Source organism: Hetaerina americana, unplaced genomic scaffold (assembly GCF_022747635.1).
Source record: "Hetaerina americana unplaced genomic scaffold, ioHetAmer1.1.p SCAF_5, whole genome shotgun sequence".
Taxonomy (NCBI): Eukaryota; Metazoa; Arthropoda; class Insecta; order Odonata; family Calopterygidae; genus Hetaerina; species Hetaerina americana.
In genome coordinates this window covers 5,749,854-5,765,982 of record NW_027287095.1, presented here as the reverse complement: position 1 = coordinate 5,765,982, position 16,129 = coordinate 5,749,854, and positions in this window count along the sequence as shown.

The following is a 16,129-nucleotide window of genomic DNA, read 5'->3' as shown; positions in this document are numbered from 1 at the left end:
TTTAACATAGTATAATATTTAATGGATTGTTCATTTTGACTGCAATTTGGATAAACGTAAAAAATCTCAAGTAATATTTTGAAAATGAACAATAAATGACAAAACTTACGTTGATAGCAACACATGATATGTCAGTTCCTCAGATAGACGCTTCAATGTTTCTTGTTTTAAATCTCTTGAAATGTGATTTCTTTAATTTCTAGAATACAAGTCAAATACGATATTCGTATGCCCTACTGAAACTTAGAAAATATTGAGAATAAAATTAGTTTATAGGCTTGACTTTTTTTGAAAATGTTCCATTTTATTGCCCTTTAAACAGGGGTTGTACTAGTTAAAAAACTTTGCCATTCATAACCTCTGTTTATTTATTCCGGTTAATCCTACCGAGATTGTATTTCCATGGAAAATGAATTCATCCATCTGACTATCCCTAACGTGGATAACACACAATGCTCTAAAAAGTATGATACAAGTATATGGTGCATTCGTTTCCTTAAGTTTATCGCCAGAATTTGGAAAGCTGAACGGACATTAATTCTTTTCGGCAAAGAAAAGAATGAAAGAAATACTCGCAGGTTAATTGATTCTGCTTTTTAGTCGATGCATTATTTTAAAATCATTCTAACTCTAACTCTAATATCATTCTAGGATAATTAACTCGAAATGGTCAGTCATTCTAAGAAAAAAATACCTGGCCAGAAGCTCTCTGCATAGTCGAAGTGTAATACCAAGAGTGGTACTTCTTACACAGAATTCTTAAGTTTTCCTAATGTTTCCTATTTCTCAATATTTGCGTAATAAGTATGGTTTTGGGAAAAGTCTTGGAGTTATTACGTGTTGTTACGATAAGTGAGTCCCCTAAAGTTTTCGCACATTCAAGCTCTTTGCTCACAAAAACGGAATTGGAGGTTTTATGGTGTGGGATTCTATCTAATGTAGCTTCCGGAAATCCTATTAGAGGTCCACCACTATGCTTGTGAACGCCAATAATACTCGTCTCTCGGTATAGAGCAGGAATGACAAACAATTATGTCGTGTTCCATTTTTCTGTCTCCACTCGCGAAGATAAATTCTCCGCTTGTAATTGCGTTCTTTATACAGGCTTTATATCCCTGCTTCACATCAACCTACTGTGAGTCGTATCTAATTTTTTTACCGATAGTGTAATTCAAAATTTTGCGCCAACGGCATCCTTATATTTTGCTTAATTATCTGGTAAACGTAAATGACGCATTCGATAGGATCAGAATGTGACCTGCGATTGATATTCCCAAATGTGAAGGCTTTATTCCTCTAACGTCATGTTTGATGAATAATGTATGGACAGCAAACTAGGGCACAACGCCCATGCAATGGGTTGCCATTCAGATTCCTCGTTCCTCCCTATATTCTCATACGATGTCTATCCAATAGCGATCTCCGGGTTGAATGGAGTCGGGGATACCGGGATATCGTATTGGGTGGTGATACAGCCCCATAGCATTGTCCTTGCCGAAGGAATTCGCTAGGACACCTGTTCCTTCGACTTGTGCTCTCGAAAGCTCTTCAGACGAACATTCGATGGCGTTGGAGCTCGGACGAAGTTAATGCGCGCACATTGCTGCACCCACGCCAATAACACCCAACCTCCCTCCTCCCACTCCCTCCCGCCCCCGGGGAGAGAACCTACAAGATTGAAAGACCGAGATTTCCCCTCAAGGGGCAAAGAGAGGCTTTAAAATTCCGAAATCTCAAGGGAACAGTGCTGATGAAAAGGTTTTTGGGAAAAAATAAAGAACGGGGAGCCTTTTATCCGGAGACGGATTTTTCTATTGGTTTACCGAAATCCAGGAGTTTATGCAACACGCGCATGAGAGGAACGGGAAAAAGAGTGTGTGAGAGAGAGACGAAGCGAGAGAGAGATAGGGATTGGAATAGAAACAGGAGGGGAGAGGGGGATGGAGAGGGAGGGAGAGGAGAGAGTGGGGGAGGGAATCTTTAACGCTTTTGAAGGAATCGAAAGATATCGGAAGCAATCTAATCTCACAAACTAAGAAAAGCGTATGAAAAGGGTGCGAAATGGAGGAAATCGATCCTTTGGGAATCGAGCACCAGTCGATCGGTGGATTTTAAAGCAGAAAAGATGATGTCTTGGAAACCGCGATCCATCGAGATCTGGTAACTCTACGGTACGATACCTTACTTAAGGTTGGTCGTGACTAAGAGAGATCACAGGTGATTCCATGTTCTCAAGATTTCATGTGACGCACATGAACGTTTTCCGGTCAGCTCATGGAAGTTCCTGAAAATGCCCCTTTTTATAAAAGAAAGACAATCTTTAACACGATACTTAATGCTAACGCTAAGACTTCAAACATGACGGATTTGTCCGGAGGTGTCATGAGATATTCAACAGGAATGGGTCAACTTGAACACGGATATGGCGAATAAGTGAAGTAATTTGTACGCGAAAACAACTCTTATGAGTAATTTACAAGTTTTGTAAAGCACTAAATCAATTTTTTTATATTTATGATCGTGTTCTTAACGTTAGCCGTCCATCTTTTCTCACAATGGCACCAGTAATATCAATGTTTACTTTCGTAAGAGACCCAACTTTCATTTGAAATAGATCGTCTCCCCCTTTAAACTTTTAAAACCATCTTTCATCTGTTCAAAGGAAAGAACAGATTTTTCTTAAGCCTCCTGCGGCATTTATGGACCTACAATGACGATTTATTTAAGATAAGCAATATTTCATTGTAGCTAATCGCCGCATTTAAATATTTCTCCTCCTAAACAATGTTTTGGTTTTGGTCTGAGGTGAAATGACAATAGGCCCTTTTAACTAATAACTAGGACCAAATGGTGATTTGAATTTCTCCCACTACGTTTAATTGCCCTATACCAAAAGATCACCTTGTATGAATAAATTTCAAGGAACATAAACAAAATTATGCACATGTTACTAATATGTCACCCTACCTCTCTATGACGATAAAAGCCAGAGATCTGACTCTATAATCCCTTAAATGGAGAATTTATCCAACATCGAAAGGTATTTCATTAAAAAAAATTATTTATGAAGGTATAATCTTCGTAAACATGAAATAAGGCTAACTGAATCCAGAACTATGTGGAATTCCTTGCGTGTTGAAATGAAAAAGGGTGCCTTAGTCTTGTCACGAAAATTTTTATTTAGCACTACAAGACCTAGATTTCATAGACGCTCTGCTATATCAGGCGAGGTCAAAAGGCATGACCAAGTTTATAGAGTGCCTCTCGGAGGAGGGGAGAAGTGGAGGGGGAGGGAAGTCGTTAGGGCCAAGGGTTTAGGCGGTGTGTGAGCAAAAGTTGGGAACCTTAGTTTGGAGGTATATGGAGGGAGACAGGAAGGGGGATTTAACGTAGACTGGGTCAACGGATTCTTTTTTTCTGAATGATTAAATTTAAGCTGAAATTAATTATCCCATCTGATATGAAAAATCTGATCAAAATTATAAATATTTACTAGCAGATTACTGGAGGAGGAAACGGGATAAAATACAATGCAACAATTTCAGAGTGTAAAAATCATTCGCCTTGACTGGGATCCCAGTCAAAGCGAATGATTTTTACACTCTGAAATTGTTGCATTGAAATGCACATTAGTGGATGACTCCGTTAAAAGTTACTGTTGCGGCATCTCCCGCAGTTTCTTTGGATTTTGGGATAAAATACGTTGTGTCTATCCTTACAAAATTTTCCCAATTTTTACCGATGACGGTTTAATGTACATCCACAGTTAATTTTGCACTTGTCATCCGTACAATTTAATCCCATTGTCGGAAATCTCTCTGCCACCAAGGCCGGGCACAGAGTGAGAAAAGCGCAGTTCCTCAGGAGCGAAACCAGTGGAAATAAACTCCCTCCCGTCCAGTCGAGGGCAGTCGCCTTAGGTCACGAACATTCTGAACCATGAATATGTATGAGAAGTGTCAGGCATGGGATCTTCCTAGTTTTAAGCACAGTAACAACAGCGCATCCGAGGCACGGGGGACAACCGAGAGCGGAGAGAGCACGAAAGAAACGAGCGGGAGAAATAAACACGGAGTAAACAAAGAGCAATTACGGATCTATCTCTGAAGTCTTTCACAAACATTTAGTCAGCCGAGAGAAGGGGGAGGATGGGGAGGAAATGGATGGGGGCGGGGCGTGGAAGGGGTGCAGTGAGAGAGAGAGAAGGGGGGGAGGGGAAGAAGTCCTGAAGGCTCGCGGATTGCGATCGCCCAAAAAAACAAAATGAAACTAAATAAGCTGACGCTGCCGTCCCTCTCCGCCGGAGTGTTTGTAGTACGTGAAAATTTCAGGTCCTCGGGAATTCATCCGCGGGTGGAATACAAAGGACTCGGCCAGTCACGGAATGGTATCAGAATTCTTTCCAGTGAAGTCAAGGACTTCAACATAAAAGAGTAGATGAGAAGGAGAAAAGGGAGGCAAGAAGAAATGGTTGGCAACAGACGTGCCGAACGGATTTTTTTACATTTTACACGATTTCCATTTATCTTCACGAAATTTTTTTAATCTCACTTCATGCACATGGTCATTTCTTCACTTCCTTGTATTACATTTGCGCAAATAGAAATGATAGTTTAACAGGAGGAAAAATATATTTTACCGATAGCTTCACAGCGAGAATAGTATCGTAAGGAAAAATATATACAACTGATATTATTCCTAATAGTTTAAACTGTATAGTTTTACGAAAAACAAGTTTCTATAACTTAGGATCACCTACAGGAATGCCTTTAGTTCCAATTTTACTTTGATAGTGAAACGTGTCCGGGATAAAACAAAGTGGGCTGTGCGAAGCCTTATTTGCTAACTTTTTCTATAACGGCTCATCAATTAAAAAAAATAAAGCGCACAATTGATCATAATTTGAATTCGTAGACATTTCCTCTAAAGTCTTAAAAAATGAACGAAATTTGTATCTGGAAACGACTGCTTAGTCCATCATATTTTCTCATAAAGAAAGAGAAAATAAAAAGATAGTCATATTGAATATTATTTTTACTTGTAATAACAAGAAAGGGCTTGATGATATTTAGGTTTGAATAATAGCGTTCTCCTGTAAGCGAGGGCATAGAAGTAAAGCACTGTGTCGGGACATGGTCTTCCGAAACTCTACCGTTACCGTGTACACTACCTACTGCTAATATAATAATCACCAATCTGTAAAATGATGCCAAAAAATCTCACTTTTGACCGTAATTTTATCAAAGGGCTAGTTACAAATTTATTGAGGAAGTGTGTCTAGGGTACACAATGTCCAAATAACATACCATTGCTAAAATATTTGCCATTACCATAAACATTGTAGCATTGCAATGGTAGCACGCGCTGACCGCTGAAGAGACTGAAATTTGGTATAGCATTCAACTCCATACTCTCTTCCCGTACTATGTGGGCGTGTCATAATACATTTATCACTTCCCCTCACCTCACTCATGCGCCTCCCTCACGCGACTGACCCCGTTTTCATATTTAATTTCCCTGTCCTTCGCCCTCTCACTGAAATCCTTCTCTCTCACTATCTCTTTTCCAGACATGCTCTCGGGCCAGTCCTTTTAAATCGAGTTCTCCTCTCTGTGCACAGCGCTTTAATTGGCTGTCGCTCCTTTACCTTTCCCCCTGGGTTGATGCCCCAGCCCAAGAGTTAATTGTTTATGTTTACTAGGCAGATTGATATGAAAACTTGACATGAAGCAGCGATTCTAATATTTGGTTAACGCATTTTTATGCGAAAAGAAATACCAGTGTTACTATTTCCCTAGTGAAAGTACATGGAATATTAAATAGACTTATTAATGTAAAACCCGCTGCTGGGAAATCGAGACGAGAGTCTCTCGTTAACTACGGCCACGCTTAAGCGTGGGTCTCGTGCGTAATGTTTCCTAGCTCCTGACCGATTCTACGGAGGAAATATTCCAAATGGATTCCGGCTTCAATTAGTGTGGAATGTGGAGGAGAACAAATGATAACATTGTGTAGAAACATGATCAAGATTCCGCTAAGATAAAACGATAAAAATATGAACATTTAAAAACCATCTACCGTGATGAACTTGGATAACTATTTTATGCAACTGAAAACCTGTGCCAAAAATCGTGTAAGATCGGCACGTTAATAAGGTTGAACATAGGAACCAGGAAACTAAGGGAGATAGATTCCAGGACAGACAGGTACAAATACTCATTCTTTCCCCGAACAATCAGAAATCATAATAGTAAGAAACCGAAGTCACTTTAGAAATATTAAAAACGTTGAATTTACAAGTCGGAACAAAATTAAACACTATAGAGATGTTAGGTATACTTTCAGGTGCATGGGTATGTAAGGTGTAGATTGAGTGTTTGCACGTGTGTGGGGTGTAAGTGTTCATGCATGAATTTATGCCAAGTTTTTTTTTTGGATATATGATTTTGTGGTTATTGCATGCGGTTTTTTTTCTCTTTCTTTTCTAAATTACGGGTGGTGTCCTAACACCCCCCGCCACACGCCCTTGCGGCGGCTTGCGGGGTATTAAGTAGATGTAGATGTAGATGAACCATAGGTAAAAGACGTTATCTTGGTCAAAGAATGGCTGAATTTGGCTGAGAAATTTAGAGAAATTCATTCCGATAAACGACTACATTGCTATCCAACTATCAAGTTAAAAATGCAATACTTACCCTTCTGTATGCGCCCCAGCGCTGACAAAACTCAGGGTTTTTTGAGAATATAATGAAGAATCGTGTGTGCTAAATAAATTTACCCCTTGTAGGAAGTGAAGGGCTTTGCGTCGTAGCCTAACCCGTAACCTTGTAGGAAGATTCGGAGGCTTGTAAAACTTGTCTCTTTTATTCTAATTACTTACCAATATGGAAGACGAGAGGGATAAAAACAACTAAAATAAAAAGTATGGTGATTTAGTGGCAATTGACCGGCTGGAAAATATTCCTCACTTCCGGGTTAGGAAAGAGGATTTTAAAACTTTATTTAAATTTTATTTTCACCCAGATACGTACGCATCATCACCCCTTTTTCTCTTGAGTAATAAATTCAAGGTAAACTGGAATGCTCTCAAAATTTAAACTTCGCCCATTAAAATTATTATGGAAAGTTCATGTAAAATATGAAAAATATTCATTAGATACAGAAATACAGCTATCAATGTGAACATGCTTTCCAACACACCAAGGCACTCAGTTCAAAGCTGAAGGGAGTAAATTTTATAGCCTTAGGTAGATATGCATCACATAAATTGAATTTTCAGCCAAACTGCCTTAACCGCTACGGTTCTACAGTATTGAAAAAAAATCAGTCAAACCCAAGCGAGTTCAGTCGATCTTACGAATCCACATATTGCCTATCAAGTTTTTACGGAAGTTGGTTTTCAATGGCTAAATTTCTTGCCCTTAAACGGTTTAAATAAAGGATGTATGAAATAATATACTTATACTATTTTTGTATGTTTTTTTAAGTAGGGAGCTAACTGATAGATTCGTAACCGATCCTGTGAATCGCCTTCCTGTTTAGCGCCGCTGCGTCTTCGTAGTATTTCAAGCCCAATGTTCAAACTTCACTCTCAGTGCGGGGAAAGGTAGGAATCCCATGATATGAATTACTGAGCGGGGCTTCTTCCTTACATTTTCTGATCGACCATTACGAATATTCCGTAATAATTTTTTATTGCCATGAGGCGAACGATATTGACGAGAAACTGGAGCAAGTGAAAGAATAACAAATCAAAAACTTCGAAGGATTAGGGGTGTGACGGGGACTGCCATCCTTAGGAATTGAAGATGGAAGGGGGAAGGGGCGAAGGGCTGGTGGTTGACACTGTTTTCCTATCCTGGCTGAGCGGCAATTCCTCCTGAGGCGACGGTTAAAGAATTCATTCAGTTTTGAGCAGAGGGGAGACACAGAGCCTGTTTTATTTATCGATCCTCGGACACAACCTGGGGAGCCTCCATTCGGTAGGTAGCCCAGAAGAACAGGGATTTGGCTCAAGAGCGGAGGTCGGTGGGGGAGGGGGCGCTCCAATCCACCCCACTCCACGCCCACTTCCCCCCGCCGCTCCCCTGCTTGGGCCCTCATTCACTCGGGGAGAAAAGGAGGACGTGGAATGGACGATGGGCGGATAAAAAAAGAAGGAGAAAGGACAAAAGGATAAGGAAGGGAATACACAAGGGCTTGGGGGTCACCGAAGAGAGTGTTTCGCTGAGCGCTCACGTAAGAATGGAAGGCGGTATTTCTTTTTTCGCAAAGAGTGAGGTGGGGAGGAGGAGTGATAGAGAGAGAGGGTGGTAAGGGGAGGGAAGGGAAAAAGACCACAGGAGAATGGATGTTCCGAGTGCCGTGTGGGTTCATTTCTCCGGGAATTGAACGGCTGGTCCATCGGAAACAAACCTCGGCCTTGTCACGTGGTTGGAGCTGATGTAGCCGCTTTTTTGCTTCACCTGCTACAATCATAGAATATTGGACGCATTTTTGAAATGTGTAGACACACGAGGTGTATCAACCACTCTGCAGCAATTTTTCCCTAATTTCAAAGGTTGCTATTAAATTGAAAATATTGAATGAGATGAGCAAAATGTAGAGAAAATATCTGAATTATTTTTAAAATTCTTACAAGGAACAATACCTCACTGATTTATAAATGTATGATAGAATAATAATTATAATATCCGTATTGTAATAAAATTAAAGTTACGGCCTTGAAAAAAAGCAAAATCCTTTAGATTAAATCCATGCTCACGGGGATTATAACATGTTTGTAACATTAAAATGTTGAGAAATAAGAGGGTTAGTCCCAGAATCAACATTCAAACGGTCTTTTTCTCTCCAAGTCATTTTTTTGTCATTGCCACTAAAAATTAAGCTACAAATGCAATTAATTATGTGAGTACCACTTCTGGAATCATCCAATGAGCTTGGACAAGAAATATTCGAGATATCATTTGCACATGCTAGATTAAAATACAAATTAAATGAATGATAATACAGGGATTAAATGCCTACACATCTTAACATCAAGGTATTTTTTGCAAAAATTAATGAACTAATATGATAATAATGTTAGGAAAATGAGAGAAGGGCAGAAATGGGATAGGTATCCCGGACGGAATGAAGGGAAAATTGAGTGTGCTGAATTGAAGAGTGGCTTATTGTATTGGATGTCAGGTTGTGTATTTTTTTATAGTCAAGGGAATTGTCACTGTGCCGTTTGGTAGCTTGTATTCACCTAAAACTACTTTAACCGGTAGATCAACGATAATAATAATACTAATTATTTCAGGATGGCAACCCCCTTGCCTACATCCTTCCAGGTACTGCAAGTTAGGGAACACAGTATAAAGGAGATGTAACTAGTTTCTTTTTCTGCCCACAAGCATATTGCCTTTGGCCACATTTGCAAGACTGGCTATGCCGGCCGATATTTTTGGTCACTGCATACAGATTTTGAATGATATAAGCTAGAGTACTCTAGGACTACGATCCAGGCTACATTTCTTATATGGGCCATTCGGAGCTACGGGTGGAAATACGGTGTGTTAGGCATCTTTTTTTCGTATTTCGTGTCTACATAAAATATTACATTGTAATATCGAAACCCGCGTACAAATTGGGCAAGTACGAATACCATGTTGAACTTGAACCGAAATGCTAGACATCATAATATCATATCGCTATTTCCTACCTCCATTTACTTGGAAAAAATCTTTCTATGATAGTCAATCTCCTATTAGCCAAGTAGTATTATGTACATTTAGATTCGCATGCATTGAAAGGTGCGCCAAGCAAGCAGAATACTGAATGCCGTAAAAAGAGTTGCCACGTCTGGAAGGATCGAAGAGTTCTCTAAATCCTTGTTAATCGGTGATAGGATCCTGCGAACCTCCAGGGCTCGAGAGGAGGGATAACCCATTCCAGCGTGAGAACCTGAGCCACGGTATTCAACTGAAAGGAAGACGCAAACGAAAATCGAATATTGTTTTACCGAATCATCGATTTGGCAGAATTCGGAGGAAAGAAGATTAATGGGGATATGCTGCAAAATAAGTAAAGTTAACTGTGAAACCATATCTCCATTTTGTACCTACTGTAAGAAATATTCCGTACCTTAATTTTGGCCCAAATTACTTGGTTCCCTACTAACTCAGGTTTCATCTCCGTGGGCCACCTTAAAAATCTTTATAGTTCACTTCGTTCCTGGTTTAAACAAAACTTAGAAACACGCAAGTAGGAATATTCAAATTTTCAAACCATCGAGGTTAAAGAATTGTTACTGGCTAGTGCTCTTAATTGGAATTAGAAACATGAATTAGAGAAAAAAGACGTAAATAAAACAGTTGACACAAACGCCAACCGATATTTTTGTGTCTTCCATAAATATTTGTCTATTAATACAGTTCTAAACGATAGTTTTGGGTCTAATATAAACATATTAGCCTATTAGCAATGCACTATTTGGTGGCGTATTTTATTATAATTTTTATGCCGCTAATTTCAATTAAATGATAATTGTTCTTCTCTTGTTGCCAAATTTAGTTAGATCAGTTTATTAGTCGTAAAAATGCTACTGAGAATAATCCTTAAAGGTGTGCATCATATAGATAGCTGCAGAAAAATAGACACAAGGCGCAAAAATTAACCAAAATTAAGCATGTGACGTCAAGTAAACGGTTGAGAATATGGGTAAGCGAAAAGGGAAGGAAAATGTCCGCTCGATATCATAACTTAATTTTAGCCTACATTATTGTGACAATGTACATTAAAATGGCCACCGAGTCTGGTCTCAGTGACCCTTTTTTCACGGTCATAGTTCACACGGATATTCTTTCAAGAATTCGTGCCCGAGAAACTTTCACGTAAATGACCGATCTCACACTTGTTTCATTCGAATTGAACCGGACGGCTAAGTTTCCACTTAAGCCATCACTCTGAATCCAACTCAAACATTTCTTTCTTGCCTAGGTAATGTAGGTACGGGAAGTTTGCATCACTGGGAAAAAACGGAATAACACAAGTGAGACAAAAGGGTTGGTCAGCATTAAGTGGTCCGATCAGATTTTCTCCTCTAAGCTAAATTTATGACGTTTTTTCATTACCCATGCCTTAACGCTGATCGTATTCAATTAATTTCAGTTCGAATACCTCGAACATAAACATATTACCTATTGGTTTATACCCGGCATGGTAGCCCGTAAATAAATTCCCGTCAAAGATTCGTTGACCATCTAGGTCTAATTAAATTCGTGCGTCAAGTTTTGGAAGTTAGAGACCATAAAATCTACAACCACAGTGAACGGATCTCGTTCAACGTGTTCTGTCAAAGTTTTGTTGCACTCTCATTCCCAAAAGTCCTCAGACATTCACCGTCGCGCCTGAATTGGAGAAAAGTGATAAACCTCGTTATGCTAGTACTCAATGACTGACAGAAACTCTGGTCTATCAAAGTTACGTCAAACTATCTCACTTCAAGTGCCTGCGACCCATGGAATGCCAACTTAACGATAACGAACGTTTCCTCCTTTCCTCAATCCTCCGCACTGGGTGACTGCCTGTAGAGCTTTCGAAATGATATTACGGCGGGGGAAGAATGCTTCGCTAAAACGAGCCAAGGGTTCCAAGGTATAACCTCGGCCATCCTGAGTTTTCGACTTTTCCAATGATGGATTCCAATACTTAAACAATTCCTCATTTGAAATTTAAAATCTAAACGAAGAGAAAGTGATTCAAAAGGGTGTGGCGCCATGTACAACCGGCACCAATGACTCTAATTGGATCTTTAGTTGTCCACTAAACAGTTACTTTTGATGAAATGGATACATGCGGTGAACCTCCATTAATCGATTTTACCATGGGAACTATTTCGGCGGTCGAATTAGCTCCATTGGCTGGTTAGCCATAAACCATTCTCCCCGACTAATCGCTGTCATTCATCAATTCCACCATTATCACGTTAACAGGGCGGAAGGCTTAATACGGGCGACTGACGCATGCAATTGTCGTAATTGAGCGTTTTATGATATTTTGAAGATTAATGAAGATCAAATAGTTGCAGAAATGTGGCAGATCGGAAAGAACCCCAATATTTCATTTTGGGGAAAATTATAACAAATATTTCACACAAAATTATAAAACTGGTCACGTAAAAAAACATGTTAAGTAAGAATCGGCAAATATAGCCATACTGATGCAATGGTGGATAAAATCACAAAGTTATTAAGTAAATAAAATTCACACTCCTAGAGGGCCCTTATCGTAAACGATTCATCAACTCTAGTTGTAGTGGGCTAATATCATGAGAAGGTACAAGGTTTCTCTTGTGTACTCAGCGTTTTTAGCCCTATAAGGGTGATATACGTATGATTATAGAGATCAATTGCTATGAGTGGTAAACCGTTCGGTTTGATTAATAGCTTTCACCAAATGGTTCAAATCGATTTACAAGATTTCCAATGATAAATGCTACCAAAGCATTGGTCGGTGAACTGATCGACCCTGCTACAGGATGTCTATAAAACTTCGATGATGTAATATACCTCTAGCACACTGAAACTTGATATTAACTGACTATAAACTGGGTGGCCCTCTTGTTCAGCCGGTGAATTTTCAGCGGTGTTTCGGTTCCAGTGGTCCACTGGACGTGGGCTTTTGACCCACCCTCTCTCTCCTTAACTCCCCATTCATGTCGCATAACAATGGCCGCGCGCCGCTTTCGTGGAGTGTATTTTAGCTAGAAGTTCCGCAAAACGCTTAAGGCACTCGAGCAGTCAAGGAGCAGAACCCGTATCTGGAGCCGAGACATTTCCTTCCCCTGAACGATAAGAAAAGATTTAAGAAAAGAGATAACTCTGTAAAAATTCGAAAGTGAGCGAAAGCGGGCCTCTAGACCGTAGACGAAGACGGACACCGTCAAAATTCCTCTTCAACTTTCGGAAAGGTCAACAAAAGGTTCAATTCCTTCCAAAAGATACTTTTGTTCGACCTTCAACCTATCCGAATTTTGTCCGCACTTTATTTATTTGAGGGCTCCTAGATCGGAGCCTTTTATGAAAAATTTACAGTAGTGAAACGAGCATAGCGAATTTTCCTTGAATTCATCGACGCATTAAACATGAAAATATGAGCAAAAATGCAGAGTCCGGTCCCATTCTTTCTCCAATCCTCCTTTGGTACACAACGCAATCTTAAAGTACTTGAAGAAAATATGCAGAAATATAACAAAATACTGTAGTAGTGAAGCAGAAAATATTCTCTTTAGTAGTCAAATTAAAAAAAATGTAATTCTAGATAAAGTTTACGAGTGTTTTCCATTCCCGTAACTAATAAAATTTTATCTTAGAGCTCATTCATTAGTTTAAAACAATACTCCATGATTCTAGGAACAATAGCTTCTTTATTATGATTATATGATTTAAGCCTACTTGATAAACCGCGAGTAAGTCAAACTTTAATTCCGGTATGAAATGTATACGTATAAATATATCTGTACATACATGCACCTCGGGAAATAAATACTTTGTCAGTTCACATATACTTTTTTAAACACGACCTAGGTTTGGATTTACAAAGTCATCGTCAGGTAATGATGATGGCTTTGTAAGTCGAAATCTAGGCCGTGTTTAGTAAAATATATGTGAAAGAAGAAAGTATTTCTTTTCCAATATGAATCGCTTCCACAAAGTGATGCCCAAAACCATTCCATACATGCACCGATGCTGTTGAAAGTCTGAAAATTTCAGCCTTGTGCACGCATTTCTTTAAAGTTTAGGAAATATAATGTTTGATAGAAAAACATTTTCACTGTAAAATGACATTAAAGAAAAACATTAGACCGGGTAGTTAGCTATACAGCTGCAAGGCAACCAATTATTATTATTATCTCTACATAATTTTCTATCCCATTGTGGTTATAAAATGAGGGAAATAGAACCAAAATAATTGCAAAAATTTTTTTCCAAAGACAATATAAAATATTGATAAATGAAACGTCCTTACCCGTATTCCAATCTTCCAAATCTAATCCCTAATGATTCCATATATCTATTACCATATGCACATCCACTCCCTGCTTGCTCCTTTGGTTGCCTAAATGTATAGGCACATATTTGTAAATTAATGAAAAGGTTACTGTGATGCTTTTCCACTTTACGTGAAAAAACGAATAATATGATTAAGATTGAGGGCAAAGCTGCAGTATATAATAATACTCCTATTTCAAAGAGTTGCATCAGAAAAACAAAAAAAATACCTGATTTTGGTATTCATTCTTGGAAATAGAAATTTATTTGTCTATATTTCATTCGTAATGGCATCAATTTCCTTATAGATCACGTATACCTTATGGTTTAGCTATGCAATAGAATTAGCATTCAAAAAAATTTTCAATTCAAGGGAGTAACGTTCCAGAAAAAGCAAGGAATGAAATTTTAGAAAGTAAAATATTTATTTCCAAGAAGATCTCTTAAATATTGAGAATTATAAGTTGTAAAATTATTTGTCTGCCCGAAAGAGACGGATATTTCAATTTTTGTATGAAAATCCCTGAGTTGATTGTAGTTTCAATATTCAGTAAAAAACCATGTACACCGAAATCAACCGGAAGGTCGGTTTGGTAGGTGATGGTAGAGTTCACCCAGTACTAAGCCCGAAGGCGCGTGAAATTCACATATCAGGGTTCGGGGGGCAGTTCCTTTCCCTTTGCCGGTTATGGTTTCCCAGGAAGATCTGGTACCCGCAAAATCACATAGCTTCGGTGGAGCTGCAGGTGCCCAGAGACTTGCCCGCGAATCGAAACCTATGCCCTGCGGTCACTAGTCCAACGCTCTACTCCTGGACTACCGAGACCCACAATAATTAGTAGAATGGGAAAATTAGAATAAAGGTTGTTACAATGTTCCAGAAATTTGAAAATTCAAGAAATATAGAAACATATTTTGGCATGATCAACGTAAGGCTTTCGGTCACTATTTGATCGACTGCAGCACTGCTCTATTTCCTGGGTAATGGGGTACTAGATCAGCTTTTAGTGTGACAAGGAGATTAGTGCTTATCATACGCATCGCTAGAATTAGTAAGAGATGGCCCCTTCAACTCTCCATCGGATATTTTGGTCTTAAGGGCGGGATTCGCAGCAGAATAAACAGCAAACGTGTTGAAGAGCACGTGGTAAGACACCGTGATAATTCATCCTGCACAAGGAATATGCAATCAAGAACATGCATTCCAGTTTAAACTCATATAGAATTGAAAAGAATGCTTCAGAATAATAACCATGTTCGCATTCCACTTACATGAAAATTCTAAAGATGTCATCACTTAATAAGACGCGGGAGGTTCCTCCTACCTTCGAGCTAATGCTAGTATTATTGAAGGCTTACAAAATCAGGTGCAGGATAATATATGATGATAATAATAATAATAAAAATAATGATAATTGGGCTTCACTCGAGAGAGATTGAGGCTGTGGTAATCCCTTCTTCCATCGAAGGCATCATCAAACACATTTGAAGAAAATATAATTATATTTGACTGCTAAATACGAGGGTCATCCGGAAAGTAGTACCCGTTCGTGAAATAAAAACACAAAAGTAAATATTGACAAACATAAAAAATTTTATTTGAAAGAGGATACTTTAAACTACTTCTCAACATAATCTCCAAGCAAATTAAGGCATTTGTCATAACGTGTGACAAGTTTCTGTATTCCTGCTGCATAGTCCTTCGCCGCCAGCTCATTGAGATACAGGGTCACTCCTTCTTTAAGTTCTTCATCGCTGTCAAATCTTTTTCCTACCAAAAAGTCTTTAAGCTTTGTAAAGAGATGAAAATCTGAAGGGGCCAAGTCCGGGCTATACGGTGGATGGTCGAAAGTTTCCCATTTGAATTGCTACAAAAGTTTTTGTGTTATCCCAGCTGCATGAGGCCTGGCATTGTCATGAACGAGAATGACACCAGTAGACAATAGACCTCGCCGCCGATTTTGTATTGCCCGCCGTAATTTCTTTAATGTTTCACAATACGCATTGGCATTAATAGTGTCTCCACGGGCCATAAAATCAATAAGCAATACACCTCGTCGATCCCAGAAAATGGTTGCCATGAGTTTCCTGGT